The 14,553-nt window shown below is 41.2% G+C and overlaps 1 protein-coding gene across 1 annotated transcript in view; it reads right to left on the bottom strand.

Moving 5' to 3' along the window:
• TSHZ2 (teashirt zinc finger homeobox 2) overlaps window positions 1-14,553 on the bottom strand; it is a 543,820-nt gene that overhangs the window by 516,351 nt on the left and 12,916 nt on the right. The window lies entirely within an intron of this gene.

The raw sequence follows: 14,553 nt of genomic DNA, 5'->3' as shown, positions 1-14,553 counted from the left end.
TATTTGGACATATTAAGTGCTTAGCACAACACCAGGCACAAACAGCATTACTCAATAAATATTAGCTGTTGTTTTCATTGCCATCATCATCGTCACCATCTTCTTCTTAGTGGGGTTGTTAACCACTGAGTATGTGGCTTGGCACACAGTAGGCACTCAGTGAAAGCTAGATGGTGTTATTATTTCTCATGGTTGGGGTATACAGCATTTCAACCTTTTAAGCACATCAGACTTAACTGTAGGATTTTTAAAACACACACATGCTGATTTTCCACCCCCAGAAATCCCAGTTTGCCCAAGGAAAAGCTGAGCACGTGTCTTTTTTTTTTTTTTTTTTTTGAAAACTCTAGAGGCGAATCTGGTGATTCCAATCACAAACTAGCGGCTGATGGAGGATAATCTGGACGACAGGGTGGGAAATCCCCATCCCTAGAATGGCCATTAGCTCTGCTGTTTTATGGGCACATACGACACAGCTGGTGCTCAGTCCACTTTGGAAATATTGGATTCCATCTGTCAGTCAGTCATCAACCGATGCTAACTGAGGACCTATCACACACTGGCCCTTGAGCCAAGTGCTCAGATACAAAATGAAGGAGGCAAAGGTTCTATGGTTTACAGCCCCCTTCCCTCACCTTCCCTCCCTTTGCCACCCCTTGTTTTTCTTCTTAGCCCCTTTTTAACCACCTGGCACCTTAAGTATATATGTTGCTTCTGTCCCTGAGAGCAGGGTCCTGATGGATCTTACTCATTGCTGCTGCTACAGAACAGTGCTTGGCACTCAGGTGATGTGCTTAATAAAGATCAGTGTTAAGGAGGTGAATCAGGAACTCTGTGCATCTTGGAGAGCCACGCTGATTCCAACCCAAGGCAGAGCGCAAGGCCCCAGACTCATGGGCCTTGGAATGTGGCGGTGAAGAGTAGAACGTGGTTTTCAGCCCTGCCATCATTTTGCTATTTAGTCTGAAATCACTGCTATAAGTTTCAGTTTATTCATTTTTGAAGTTTATAAAATGTTGTGAGGATTAAGTGGGATAATGCTGAATGTGTGGAGAGTGCTTAAAAACAGTAGTTCCGTTGAGTTGATTTTCACATCACCTGGAATTGAATAAACAGAAAACAGTTCTAGAAATGTTTTGAACATTCCTGAATAGATAAACTGAGTAGCCAGCAATATGCCTACAATATTCCTAATTATACAGCCTGAGAGCATGCATCTGTTCACTGAACAAATATTTATTGAGCTTCTACATGTAGTGGACACTACGGTGGGGTCCCAGCATATGGGAGTCATAAAACCAGACACGGTTTTATGTGCAGAGGAGATAGACAGAAATTAACTAAACCAAGAATCATAGAATTGCAACCCTGAAGAGAGCAAGGCAGTGAGGTATATGGTGCTTTCAGGCCTGTACTGGTGAGGGTGGATTTAACCTAGTCTAAAGGCTGAAGCAAGGTTTCCCTGAGCAAGTAATCCTTGGGCTAATATATGAACTATGTGAAGGCATTAACTAGACTAAGAAGAAGGCAGAGCTTTGGTTGGGTGCAGGGGCTCACACCTGTAATCCCAGCACTTTGGGTGGCCAAGACGGGTGGATCACTTGAGGTCAGGAATTCGAGACCAGCCTAGCCAACATGGTGAAACCCGGTCTCTACTGAAAATACAAAAATTAGCCAGGTGTGGTGGCAGGTGCCTGTAATCCCAGCTAGTTGGGAGGCTGAGGCAGGAGAATCGCTTGAACCTGGGAGGTGGAGACTGCAGTGAGCCAAGATCACGCCATTGCCTGCCAGCCTGGGTGATAGAGCAAGGCTCCGTCTCCAAAAAAAAAGAAGGCACAGCTAGGCATGGAATAAGGACAGGAAGAAACCACAGTTCAGGCAAGGAAATGATGAGAATTTCATGTCAGAAAGGAGGCAGGAGTCAACCAATCAGGGTAGGCTAACTCTTCTCAAATCTCAGCGTGCTCACAAATCCCCTGAGCATCCTCTGAAAATGCAGATTCTGATGAAGCAGGTCTGGGGTGGGGCCTGAGAATCTGCATTTCTAATGAGCTTCTAGGAGATGCCGAGGCTGTTGGCCTGCAGACCATACTTTGAGTAGGAAGGTGTTAGGCCATCTCTTTATCCTGAAAGCAGGGGAGTAAGAGACTTTCGTAGGATTCCTCCGGATTTTATGAACCCACTTTGCCGTTATCATGGAGCAAAACCCTCTGCCTGGAATTTGCGAATCCTTTCGAAGCCATAAAGATTTAGTCGGAGTTGCTGTTCTTTCCTAGCAAGTATGTCACCCCCGTTCTAGGTGGCATCGCCTGGAACAGGCTGTCTTTGCCCAACAGAACCCGGCTTGCTTGGGTGTTACGATTCAGAAGCTCTAAGGGGTAGCGATGGGGAGAGGACAGCTCAGACATTTTTTCTTTTTAATCAGGTTAGGTTTGCTGAAAAGAAAATATAGAAATGTATACAAGTAGATCATCTTTGAGATGCAATGATAGCCACCCATGGGACTGAAATGAAATCTTACAAACACGAATTCGTCTCAGATTCAATCATTAAAGGATTAAGGGACAGGTATGCTTTCGTTGTTGCTGCTGGTGTCCGAGTAGACCCCGATTAGAAATCTCAGGACTGCCAGCCCACATGGCAAGACTGATCACTACTGGGTCGTGATCATCCATAGAGATGAGCATTGGGAAACCAGAGAGCAGGACAGTGCTGAACCCCCTCGGGGGGAGACAAGCACAGGAACCAGGGCAGATGAAGCTGGGAAGCGAGTTCTCCTTTGGTGACATTTGAGGGGACAGGATGAAGAAAGCAGATGCCCACACTACACCTTTGCTGCATCTCTCCCAGGTGCACTGATGTCTTTCTAAGACAATCTGGGTGACAAATGTGAGCCCAAGAAACATTGCCCTTGTAACAGATCCCAGCCGCTCCCGACGAATGTCCCTAAACAAAGGTTGCACGCTACCCCCTCGTGCTTGAGCTCAATTTAATTACTCACCTCTGCTGCTTTAAATCAAAGGTGGTTCCTATTAAGCATAATTACCTCTGCCAGCAGCTTGTATAACACGGTAGTGAGGAGCTACTAACCAGGAATGGTTTCCACAGAGTATTATATATGCGATTGGACTAAATCAACAGCAGCCAGGACCCTCAGCTTCAGACACACACGTGATTCAGCCACGAGCACATACATGTTGCAGGTAGAGTGTCACATGCACACATCAATACAATGTTTCCTTCGCATATGTCAGCAGCCTAGAAACACCACTATGCAAGAGAATAAACTACAAGAGAAAAGGCTTCTCTAAAGCTCGAATGCACAATATATGTTGCTAGGTCAGTTTTTCCACAAGAAAGCAAATTGCAATCCAACCAGTTAGTCTCTGAACAATCCCAAATACAATAAGAGAAGTCAGACAAACTTTCTCAACAACCAAATGCCCATATTCCTCCAGCCTTCTTACCCGGGGAAAATAGGAAGTGATACCACCCAGGCTGACTGGGATACAGTCATTTTTTTTTTCCTGTTCAACCTCACCACATCTTTCATTCTGGACATACAAAAACTTTTTAAAATCATGAGCACCTTCATCATTTCAGGCTTCTCAATTCCCTTTTTTTTCTAGTAAATAAATAAATAAAAACCTGAAAGGAAAGTTGAGAAGAACTTTTGGCCCTAAGCGAAAAGAAGATACAGTGATCTAGACTTGGAAAGTGGTTCTTTCAATCCTTTGGCTCATTCTGGGAGACATATTTTACCCCACTTCCACTTTATATAAACCGTTTTATTAAACTATGTGCCCCAAAGCATAAATGCAGACCTCAAAATAATATATCTCTTTCTCCAAGGACATCCATGTGCTATTCCAGTAGTCTTCAACTTACTGTTGTCTACCAACACCACATTGACTAACATTTATTCAGAACTTACTACGTAACCAGCACGCATTAAACACACTATTTTTAATGAAGAAAGTGGGGCTTAGAAGGTTAAATAACTTGTCTATGATCAGATAGAAACTAAATAAGCTTGGCCGAGCACAATGGCTCACACCTGTAATCCCAGCACTTTGGGAGGCTGAGGCAGGCGGATCACGAGGTCAGGAGATCGAGACCATCCTGGCTAACACGGTGAACCACTGTCTCTACTAAAAATACAAAAAATTAGTCAGGCATGGAGGTGCGCACCTGTAATACCAGCTACTCAGGAGGCTGAGGCAGGAGAATCGCTTGAACCTGAAAGGTGGAGGTTGCAGTGAGCCAAGATCGCGCCACTGCACTTCAGCCTGGGTGACAGAGCGAGACTCTGTCTCAAAAGAAAAAGAAAAGAAAAGAAAAAGTAAATAACCTAGATTGGAACCTCAGTTTGCTTGAGTTCAAAGCACTCGGTTGCACCCTATAGAGAACGTAGCATACAGCTATGGACTCTGCTGGCCCTGCGTGCATTCCTCCTTTTTTTGGTAATGCCACTTTGATTTTGCTTTGGCAAATCATTCTGGATGCACACAGCCAGAGAAAGTGATTGGTTTGGGGAGGGTCGGGGAAACCTATGTAGGCCAAGGACAACCCCAGAACATTTGCTGGAGGTCCTTGGAGAGAGATGGTCTTTTCTGCCAGTGGCTAAGCCAGACGGACGATGAGGCTAGGTGGTTGCTGCGACCACCCCATGCAGAGATTCTGAATGAGAAGTGAGGTTAAAAAACATCAAAGATGGAGCTTACCCCAACCCCGTTGCTTGGGTCTCTGTATCTGTAGCTGTGAAGCTGGAGCTCTGCTGAGTCACTCAGATGCTGTATAATGTATCACAGGCAACAGCAGGGTTCATCAAGATAAAAAAAAAGTTTGACTTCTACAGGTGCTGAGGTTAAGTACTTGGTGTGACTTTGGAATCAAACACACCTGAGCTTCAATCCTGGCTCCACTATATGTCTTCTATCTGAACTAATTACTTCACAGCTCTGTGTCTCAGTTTGCATATCTGGAAAACAGGAATAATAGTCTACCTCTTCAATTGAAAGGGAGGCTAAATGAGCCTCAAGTGCACTGTAACGTACACGGGACAGAACCTGGCACGTGGTGGACTCTCGGAAATGTTAACGTGTCTGGTTATCACAGTTTCCAGGAGCAAAATAGAGGGAAGGAGACACAGGGAAACCAAGTCGGTTTGATTAAAGGTTGTGATGAGCAATGAAAAAGACTCAGAGTGGCCAATCAGGAAAAAATCTGGAGAACTTCATGGCACATTATGGCTCATAAGAGCTGACCAGGGGCTAATGTGCAGGATAGAGGGCACCTGGGTTCAGGAACGATTCACCTGAAGGGAAATCAGGGAACCATTGCTAATGAAAATGTCAGGGCCCACCTGTGATAAAATCCGGACAGGAATCAACAATTAGATCCAGAAACAAACATATAGACGTGAGCTTGAATTCCTAGGGAGCCACAGATCATCTTTACGCATTCATTTATTCATTCATCCATCCATCCATCCATCCATCCATCCATTTATCCATCCATCCATCCATCCATCCATCCATCCATCCATTCATCCATTCATCCATTCATTCACCCATTCATTCATCCATTCATCCATTCATTCACCCATTCATTCTTTCAACTAACATCTCCTGAGCCCTCACTGGGTGCCTTCTTCTGGACATTATTCTGGGCACTCCATTGCTAAACTCTGAAGGCAGAGGCTGTGCCTTGTTTATCCTGATAAGTCCTGACACACAGCACGGGGGCCAGAAAACAATATAAATTAATAAATATCTGCTAAATGAATAAAAGGCAGACTCTCAAATACACATATTCCTTTCAGGGAACTTATCTTTCACTAATTTGTTTGATCTATCCATCCCTTCTTCCCTCAAGCAGTTTCCAAGCCTCTTTTGTGTTATTCTTGGAATGAGATTTGTACCCTGGAAAAGCTACATGGCAGCATCAACTTCAGCCCAGCAAGGTTTCCAGATCAAGTCCTCACCCCACAAACTTCCCTTTGCTCCTCTGGAAGGCAAGAGCGGCCTTTTACTTTTTCTGTGTTTCTCGCATAGAAAATTAAAACATCTCAATCCACAAATTGGTTTGCTCAGTGTACTATGTGTCACAATTGTCATTTTCATGATTGCAAAAACTGTAGGAAGCCCTTCCCCTTGTCTTCATTTATTGTGTTTTTCTTTTAATAAGGAAGGTGGTAAGTTTCCATTGCTACTGTTTTATCTTGGGGGACTCCCCATTATCTTTTCCAAATCCTTCCCTCCACTTCAGGAAAGCAGCTTAAAGTGTGTGCCTAAGAATTCCAATTGCAGTTACAAACAGGCGTCCCCGCTTATTTTTATTTGTTAGAGTGCACTGGCAGATTCAAAAGTCAAACCAAAGCACAAAACTTTTCTTGTGGAGGGGTGCTCGGGGGACTATGATCTAAAATGAAAATGAGATCATGGTTTAAAAACAACAACAAACCTCACACAGTGCATTGTCACACGTTTGAAAGCATCTCTGTATTCCTTAAATGTTCTGCTAAGAGTACTAACAGGTCAGTCCACAGGAAATGCAAGAATACGTTATATTTTAATCAGGGCACATAAAACACTGTCTAGAATGTTATGTTGCCCGGGGGAATGCAGTGAGCAGGGAACATTTACAAACTCCAGGTCAGTCTCCCCATTACATCACTGTGAAAAAAAATAAATTTATGAGGTTAAATTATATGGATGTTATATATTGGAAATGTTAGCCCATTCCCAAATGAGAATGTTGGCTGAAATAGCCAGATTCCCGGAGAGAAATTTCAAAGTCCTTCTATTGTGGATGTTTTTATGGTAACTTTCCACAAAGCAGTGAAGACTTATTCTTTGGAGATAATGAAATGAATAAAAAAAAGAGAAGCCTAAGAAAAAAAACCCTCTAAATTCCGATCGAGAGGGCACCTAAAAGAGTTGCTTACATTATTCTTCTCCTGAGATGATAATACAGAAGTTATTTTGTGGAACTTACTCATGATTTATTTGATCTATTCCTCATCTAAGTGATTGGAAACACAGATGTTGATGCTATAACTTTGCTTCCAGTAAATAATTCCTCAAAGGACTCACATTTGTTTAACCTTAGTCACAAGATGATAAAACTTATTAAACATTTATGGAGGCAGCAACACAATTCTGTTGGTTTATGTGTTTGGCAAGTTTGGAAACTCATTTCTCCAACTTTTCCACCTTCCTTTCACCTCTTTTAAAGAAAAAAAAAATCTTTGAGGAAATTCCTGTACCTGAATTATGAAGATTTTTTTTCCCCTTCATTCTTTGTCTCTCCATTTGTGGCTGCAGTTTGACAGTAAACAGAAGGGCTGCCATGCCGATCTTAAGGAACAATAATTAAACCAAAGGGACAGGAGACAAGGGGCTCCTATGGGATCCACAGAGGAAGAATAAAAGCCCCACTGGGGAACTGTTTTCTTACGATTGCTAGCCTGTTTCTGAGATAAGCAAATGTTCATGAGTGCCATATGCATGCATCGGTTTATCCATTTGACATTTACTAAGACCCTACTACAGTCAGCTCTGTGAGTATAAATAACTGGGGTATCTAAATATTCCGAAGGCCTGGAACCTTGGAGAACCCCTTGTTCATTCATTCATTCATTCATTCATTCATTCATTCATACATTCATGCATTCAACCCAAACACCGACTATGTTCCAGGTATTGCAAATGAATTGTTTCCACAATTCCTAAAATGAATCCCTGACACGATAGGACATGTGGCATGGAGAGGAAGAGAGGCAAGGAAATAGACAATACAATAGGGTGTGGAGCTTCCGGTACTATCTGTCTCTTATACATTTCCCATTGAGAGCAAATTTTCCTGAGCAGGGGACATCCTGTGTAACAGTGGTTCTGTTTTTCTCTCACCAAGCCGTGACCAGAAGGTCAGGGTACAGTGCCACAGGGGAACCCCCAGGGAAATACACTGTGACGTTGGCTTCATGTTCACAGGGAAAATCCTGCAGGGTTTTGCGGTGATTCCATTAGTAGCGTAGTTGGCAAGAACTCATGCACATGCCAGGTCCACCACAAATGCAAATTCATGCATCAGAAAAGCTTTCCACACTCTCCCCCAACACACACACTAATACCCACAACATACATACTCCACACAAAATCATGCATTATAAAAGCTTTCACACTCTCTCCCCCTACAACACACACACTAATACCCACAACATACATAATCTACACAAAATCATGCATCATAGAGGCTTTCACACTCTCTCCCCCAATACACACTAATACCCACAACATACATAGTCCACACAAAATCATGCATCAGAAAAGCTTTCACACTCTCTCCCCCCACAGAACACACACTAATACCCACAATATACATAATCTACACAAAATCATGCATCAGAAAAGCTTTCACACTCTCTCCCCCTACAACACACACACTAATACCCACAATATACATAATCCACACAAAATCATGCATCAGAGAAGCTTTCACACTCTCTTCCCCACCACAACACACATTGATACCCACAACATACATCAAACATGTTCACATCACAACACACATAATATACATGTATTCACAACTCACATACACAATAAAAGAGATCTACAGCAGAAATACACAATCAAAATATACATACAGTGTAACTAAGTCATGCTGGGTAAAATATACACACAGTGTTCTCAATACACATTGGTAATAGACCCAATACACACACACATGCACACACACACACGTACATCCCAGTTCTAAGGATGATGTTGGTGGTCTTGGTTAGGAAAAGCATATTGTACCACATGGACCTTCTAAACCTTGGAGTTCTGTCTTATTTATTTATATTTCTACCCCCTGGACCTACCAGAGAGCTTAAATATATGTTTGCTAAACTGCATTAACTGAAGTTTAACTGCTTAAAGTGTTAAATTGCAGGATTGACTTGTTAACAATTCATCTTGTAACATAAAATCCGAGGGCTCTTCCCTTCCCTGACCCGACCCCATCCACGCACCAGTAGCAACCCAGGAGCTTGGCATCTCTAAAGCCATAGCTGTCCAGCTCTGAAGCTTGATCTGTTACAAACACTGAGGACAGGTGTGATTTATTTTCTGTTGTTCCTGCTTTTCTTTTTACTTATCCCTCTTCCCCGCCCCACCCCAAGGCAGCTACTCACAGTTTTCTTAACACACTCATTATTGGGATTATTGATATATTTTATTTATACTCAGCATACTTAAGTCAAGCAGGCATTTTGGAAGTGCCTACTAGGTACAAATTTTGGTTAGAGGGGTAGACATCTTTGGTTAGAAGGGTAGACATTTTTGCTTAGAGGGATAGACATCTCAGCGAAGTTACCAAAAATATTCCAATTATAAAATATTAGCTGTTTCAATAATGTTTATTTTTTCCCAAATGATTTTCTTACTACATACAGTAAATTTTTCATAACTGTTCTTCTCCACGTAAATTACTTATGTGAAGATTGTAAAAACTACCACCAATATTCAGTACAGGATTTTGTGCGATGATGAAAAATTTAAAACATGCTAAATGTCTGTTAACAGAGGAACTGATGAATGAATAAAAATGTACATTCTTATGATGAAATATTACAAAGCACATAAAGATAAATTAGTTTTATATATATATGTAATTTGTATGTGTATATATTAAAACCTATCATCTCTCTCTTCCTTTTTTCTATCTATCTATTTACTTGGATAGAGTCCACACATAAAGTAAAAAAAAAAGCAAAAAAATTGCAAAATATAGTGTGAAACTATTTACCCAATCTTTTAAAAACATACGCAAAAGAATAATAATGCTTCTAGCAACATATACATGCATGTAAAACTATAAATAACAGAAGATATGCCCACTAGATTTTTAATAGTGCCTATCTCTAGGGAGAGACTGAGAAAGGAAATAATAACTAAAATTTGTTGAATTATTATTATGCACCAAGCGCTGTTCTGAGTATGTAATAAGTATCACCTTTTTAAGTTCTCAAAATGCTCATGGAAGTAAGAACTCTCCTTATGCCTATTTTACAGGAGTGAGGCACAGAGAGTTTAAGCTTGTTGTTCAAAGAATACTTAACTATTTGTAAAGTTTAATTATTTTATATCTGAAATTGATTGATCAAGTGAAATAAACTCATCTTATTTTTTTATAACAGTTCTTTCTCTCTTCTATTCCATCTGACTGACTTCCCACCCAATACTAACAGAGAAAACATTAATGTTGAAGACAATAAAACAGGATGATCATTTCATTCCATTTCTTATTAGATTAACCTCAAATCAGACGGCAAGGCAGTGTGCCAAACTTTGTTTTAACACAATGGTTTGTTTTACAATGTGACCCACTAAAAAGGAAATAAATAAACAAAATGTTAAAAAAAAAAAACTTATCACCAACAATAACTAAAAACAATTGATTTTTTTTTTTTTTTGCAAGACAGATCCTATCATGATTTCTGGTGTAGACAACATTTTCCCTCTCAGATAGGATCCCTTGAATTTCATGTTCACCTTTCTTATCCTATTATTTGGAGTACTTATTTAAGCATCACCTACAGTTAAATACTTACAAATACAAGATATCTTTTAGAGATCTTGGCTGTAAACCTGTGAGGGCAGCTTTTCATTTGCTAAAATAAATAACAGGGCAGTGTCATTGCATGCGTTCCATAATTTTTGACGGCCAGGAAGAGTCCTGGAGCCTACAAGAGATTTATGAGGAACAGATGAGCAGTGTCTGACTTAAGGACACATCCTCAGAGATGCTGTGGAGTGGGTGAGCATGATTCTTACTGAGACACCCCAGATGGACTGTGTTGGGGGTTTTCATGATGTTTTTCTACTTTTGTTTGGTGAAACAGGAATGGATTTACGAAAATGCCACCATGGATAGCATAAGAGGTTTTAAAAGTCCTTTATTCTTTTTCTTTTTCTTCATAGGCTCAAATTTTAAAGATGGTGTTTGGGGATTTAAATAAGTAGGGATGATTTTTTTTTTTTCTTCTATGACACAGTTGACTTACTTCAACCTGGGGAAACACTAAATTTCAGTTCATGGCCGTGGCCTCTGTGTATCCATACTAGACTGTGGAAGTTTATTTATGTGAGTCTGTGCTGTTAAGCATTGAATACTATGAGAAACAACAAAGCATAGTGTCTGAGAGCTTGGACTCTGATAGGTGGGCCTGGGCTTCAGTATCCTATCTAAAAGCTTGTCGTCATCTTAGTCATGCTCCTTGAAATCTCCAAAACTTACGTTTCCATATCTATTCAATTGGCCAATAATCATGGCCAGCTTATGGGATGTCTCAGGGAGAGACCGTGTATAAACAAACTGAATGTAGCCAGTGCTTGGTAAATGTTAAGTACAAGCTTAGTCCTTTTGGCTTAGTTGTTATACGAGTCAAGAAGTGGTAACCATTAAGATGATGACAGTCGTGATTAGTGTCATGTTCATCATCAGCACCATCATCATTTTTACCACATTCACCCATGGGGCACCGGTACTACATAGAAAGGGCTTGGAAGTCTGACTCAGGAAAGGAGATCAGGAAAGATAAAAGGAAATCAAGGAAGAATAAAAAAGAAGAGAAGTCATTGAAAAAGTATGAAAAAATATGAAACAGACAACAAGAAAGTAGAGGAGATTCCAAAAAATACAACCCAGGTTTTCTGCCCTCATTCTATAGAGTCTTCAGAATTGTAGGGTGTAAGAAATAAAGAATCAAGTCTGAGAGATCCCTTTTGCGTCTTTCTTGTTTCACTGATCTGGAACCCAGGTTGCCAGCTGGCTCCCAAGCAGACAAAGCCCTCTTAAATTATTTTCTGGATTGCTTGTCTTTCTCCTTCTTAATTGAAGACTTTTCTGGGCTCTGTTTCGTGCTGAGACCAGGTAGACGAATGCGTAAACGCATGCATTTCCTCGCTGTAACACAACAGAGAGACTTCTTACACTTTTTTTCCATTCACTAAAAGCCATAAGTGAAAATGGACCCCTCAAACAACTTTGAAACAACTTTTAAAATATAAGTGCTTTGGCATTTTGGGGTAGGGGAGAGAGAAGGGGGAGAGAAGAGAGAGAGAGGGGAGAAAGAGTAGAAAAAAAGGAAACTTATATAAATTTTATGTACTTTTTCCTGTTATCCTGTAATTCAAATGGATTAATGTATATCTAATGTACAAATTCCTAGATTCATGGGCCTCATTCCCCTCCTATGGAATCAGAATCTCTGGGCTATAGGTCTGGAATCTGCAAATTTGCATTTTAGCAATTTCTCCAAGTGATGAGTATACCAAATAAAGGTTGAGAAGCACTCCTCTCTTCTGGATGCAAAACCAGGACATCATTCCCATTCCCTCCATATCTGCAAATTTTGGGGGGTAAGTAAAGACTTTCCTGAGCTTCCCGCTGATATCCTGGGAGAGGAGATTCCTTCAGATTTCCAAAGTTTTTGGAAGTTTTAATGAAAGCCTCTATCTTCTGGGGGTTTCTTGACAGCCCTTACTCACAGCTTCTTCGTGCGCCTTGCCCTGACCTGGCATTGTAGTGTCCTCACATCATTCTAGCCCCTCTTCACAGCTTGTGCAACATCTTCCCGCCTCCTCCACACACACACACAACACACAACACACACGCACACACAACACAGACACAACACATAACACACACGCACACACAACACACACACCACACACACACAACACATAACACACACACGCACACACAACACACACAAACACACACACACAATTGGTTTTTTTCACATGTTTCTTTAAAACTATTCCTTCTTTTTTTCTTGCCCTAATTTTATTTTAAAACAAAAATTTATGTCATAGTCAATGAAAACCTCATATCATTTGCTATGCATTAATGGTAATCAGACAATGAAAGTCTAAGATTATTATTATTATTTTTTGAGACAGAGTTTCACTCTGTCACCCAGGCTGGAGTGCAGTGGTGAGATCTCGGCTCACTGCAATCTCCACCTCCTGGGTTCAAGCGATTCTCCTGGCTCAGCTTCCCAAGTAACTGGGATTACAGGAATGCCCCACCATGCCTGGTTAATTTTTGTATTTTTAGTAGAGATAGGGTTTCGCCATGTTGGCCAGGCTGGTCTCAAACCCCTGGCCTCAGGTGATCTGCTGCCTAGGCCTCCCAGAGTGCTAGGATCACAGGCATGAGCCACCATGCCCTGCCCTAAGATTATTATTTCATTTATTTCTTTTTTCTTTTCTTTTTTTTTTTTTAGATGGAGTCTTGCTCCACTGCCCAGGCTGGAGTGCAGTGGCATGATCTTGGCTCTCACTGCAACCTCTACCTCCCAGGTTCAAGCGATTCTCCTGCTTCAGCCTCCTGAGTTCCTGAGTAGTTGGGATTACAGACGTGTGCCACCTCGCCCAGCTAATCTTTTTTTTTTGTGTGTGTGTGTGTGTGTGTGTGTGTTTAGTATAGACGGGGTTTCACCATGTTGGTCAGGCTGGTCTTGAACTCCTGACCTCGTGATCCATCTGCCTTGGCCTCCCAAGGTGCTAGGATTACAGGCGTGAGCCACCGCGCCTGGCTATTATTTCATTTCTTTACTGGATATCTTTGCTTGCTAAAGTCTCTGAATCTGAGGTCTGCTCTTTCTGACAAACAAGGGTGAGAGGTGTTAAAAATAGGCTATTATCAAAGACTTTCTCTTGACTTACCAGAGGCATTGAAATAGTATTGTAGAAGGGACATTACTTTCACTACATGACTCAATGCTGCTTAATCTACACTAATGGTAGGAAAATGCTTATTGGGATAACTCTGGCTTAAATAATGTTCAAGGATGGGCTTGCTTCCTCATTAAAACTGCATCATTGGAGGTGATGGTTTGAGTCACTGCTCGCTAACCCTTCCCCCTAGAGACATGCTTTTGGCTCCTTGGGTTTTCTCATTTTAACTCCTAAGCACCACGTCACCACCATTCACTCCTTCAAATAATATTTATTGAGCACCATCTATGTGCCAGGTCTCGTGGACAGGAAAGCAATGAGACACAACATCTGCCCTTCAAAGTCCATAAGGTCAGTGTCATGGTGATGATTTTAATAATTTAACATTTATTGAGCACTCACTGTATGCAAAGCACCATTTCAAGTGCTTTACTGGTATTAATACTTGACTTCTCCCAACTACCCAGAAGGGGATTTTATTATCCCCATTCTACCAATAAGGAAATCAAGGCATGGAGAGGATTATTAACTTGTTAATGGAATAACTACAATGTATTGACCACTTACCATGTATGCACCATTCACCATTTTCTTCATTGCAAATACCACAGTGTTAAGCGTATCATCTGGTTTATCTCAATTAATCCTCATAAAAAACCCTATGACATGAATCCTTTTATTAGGTCTGTTTTGCTAATGAGAAAACAAATTCTGGGAAGCAAAGATGCCCGAGGTCACACCAAGATGAAATAATCGTTGGAGAGAAATGGAACCCATGCCTGTCTGTCAGACTCCAGAATCCATCCCCTTACCCAGG

This window comes from Mandrillus leucophaeus, unplaced genomic scaffold (assembly GCF_000951045.1).
Source record: "Mandrillus leucophaeus isolate KB7577 unplaced genomic scaffold, Mleu.le_1.0 Scaffold19, whole genome shotgun sequence".
Classification (NCBI taxonomy): Eukaryota; Metazoa; Chordata; class Mammalia; order Primates; family Cercopithecidae; genus Mandrillus; species Mandrillus leucophaeus.
Note: the sequence above shows the minus strand (reverse complement) of the source record. Positions and strands in the feature narration are given on the sequence as shown.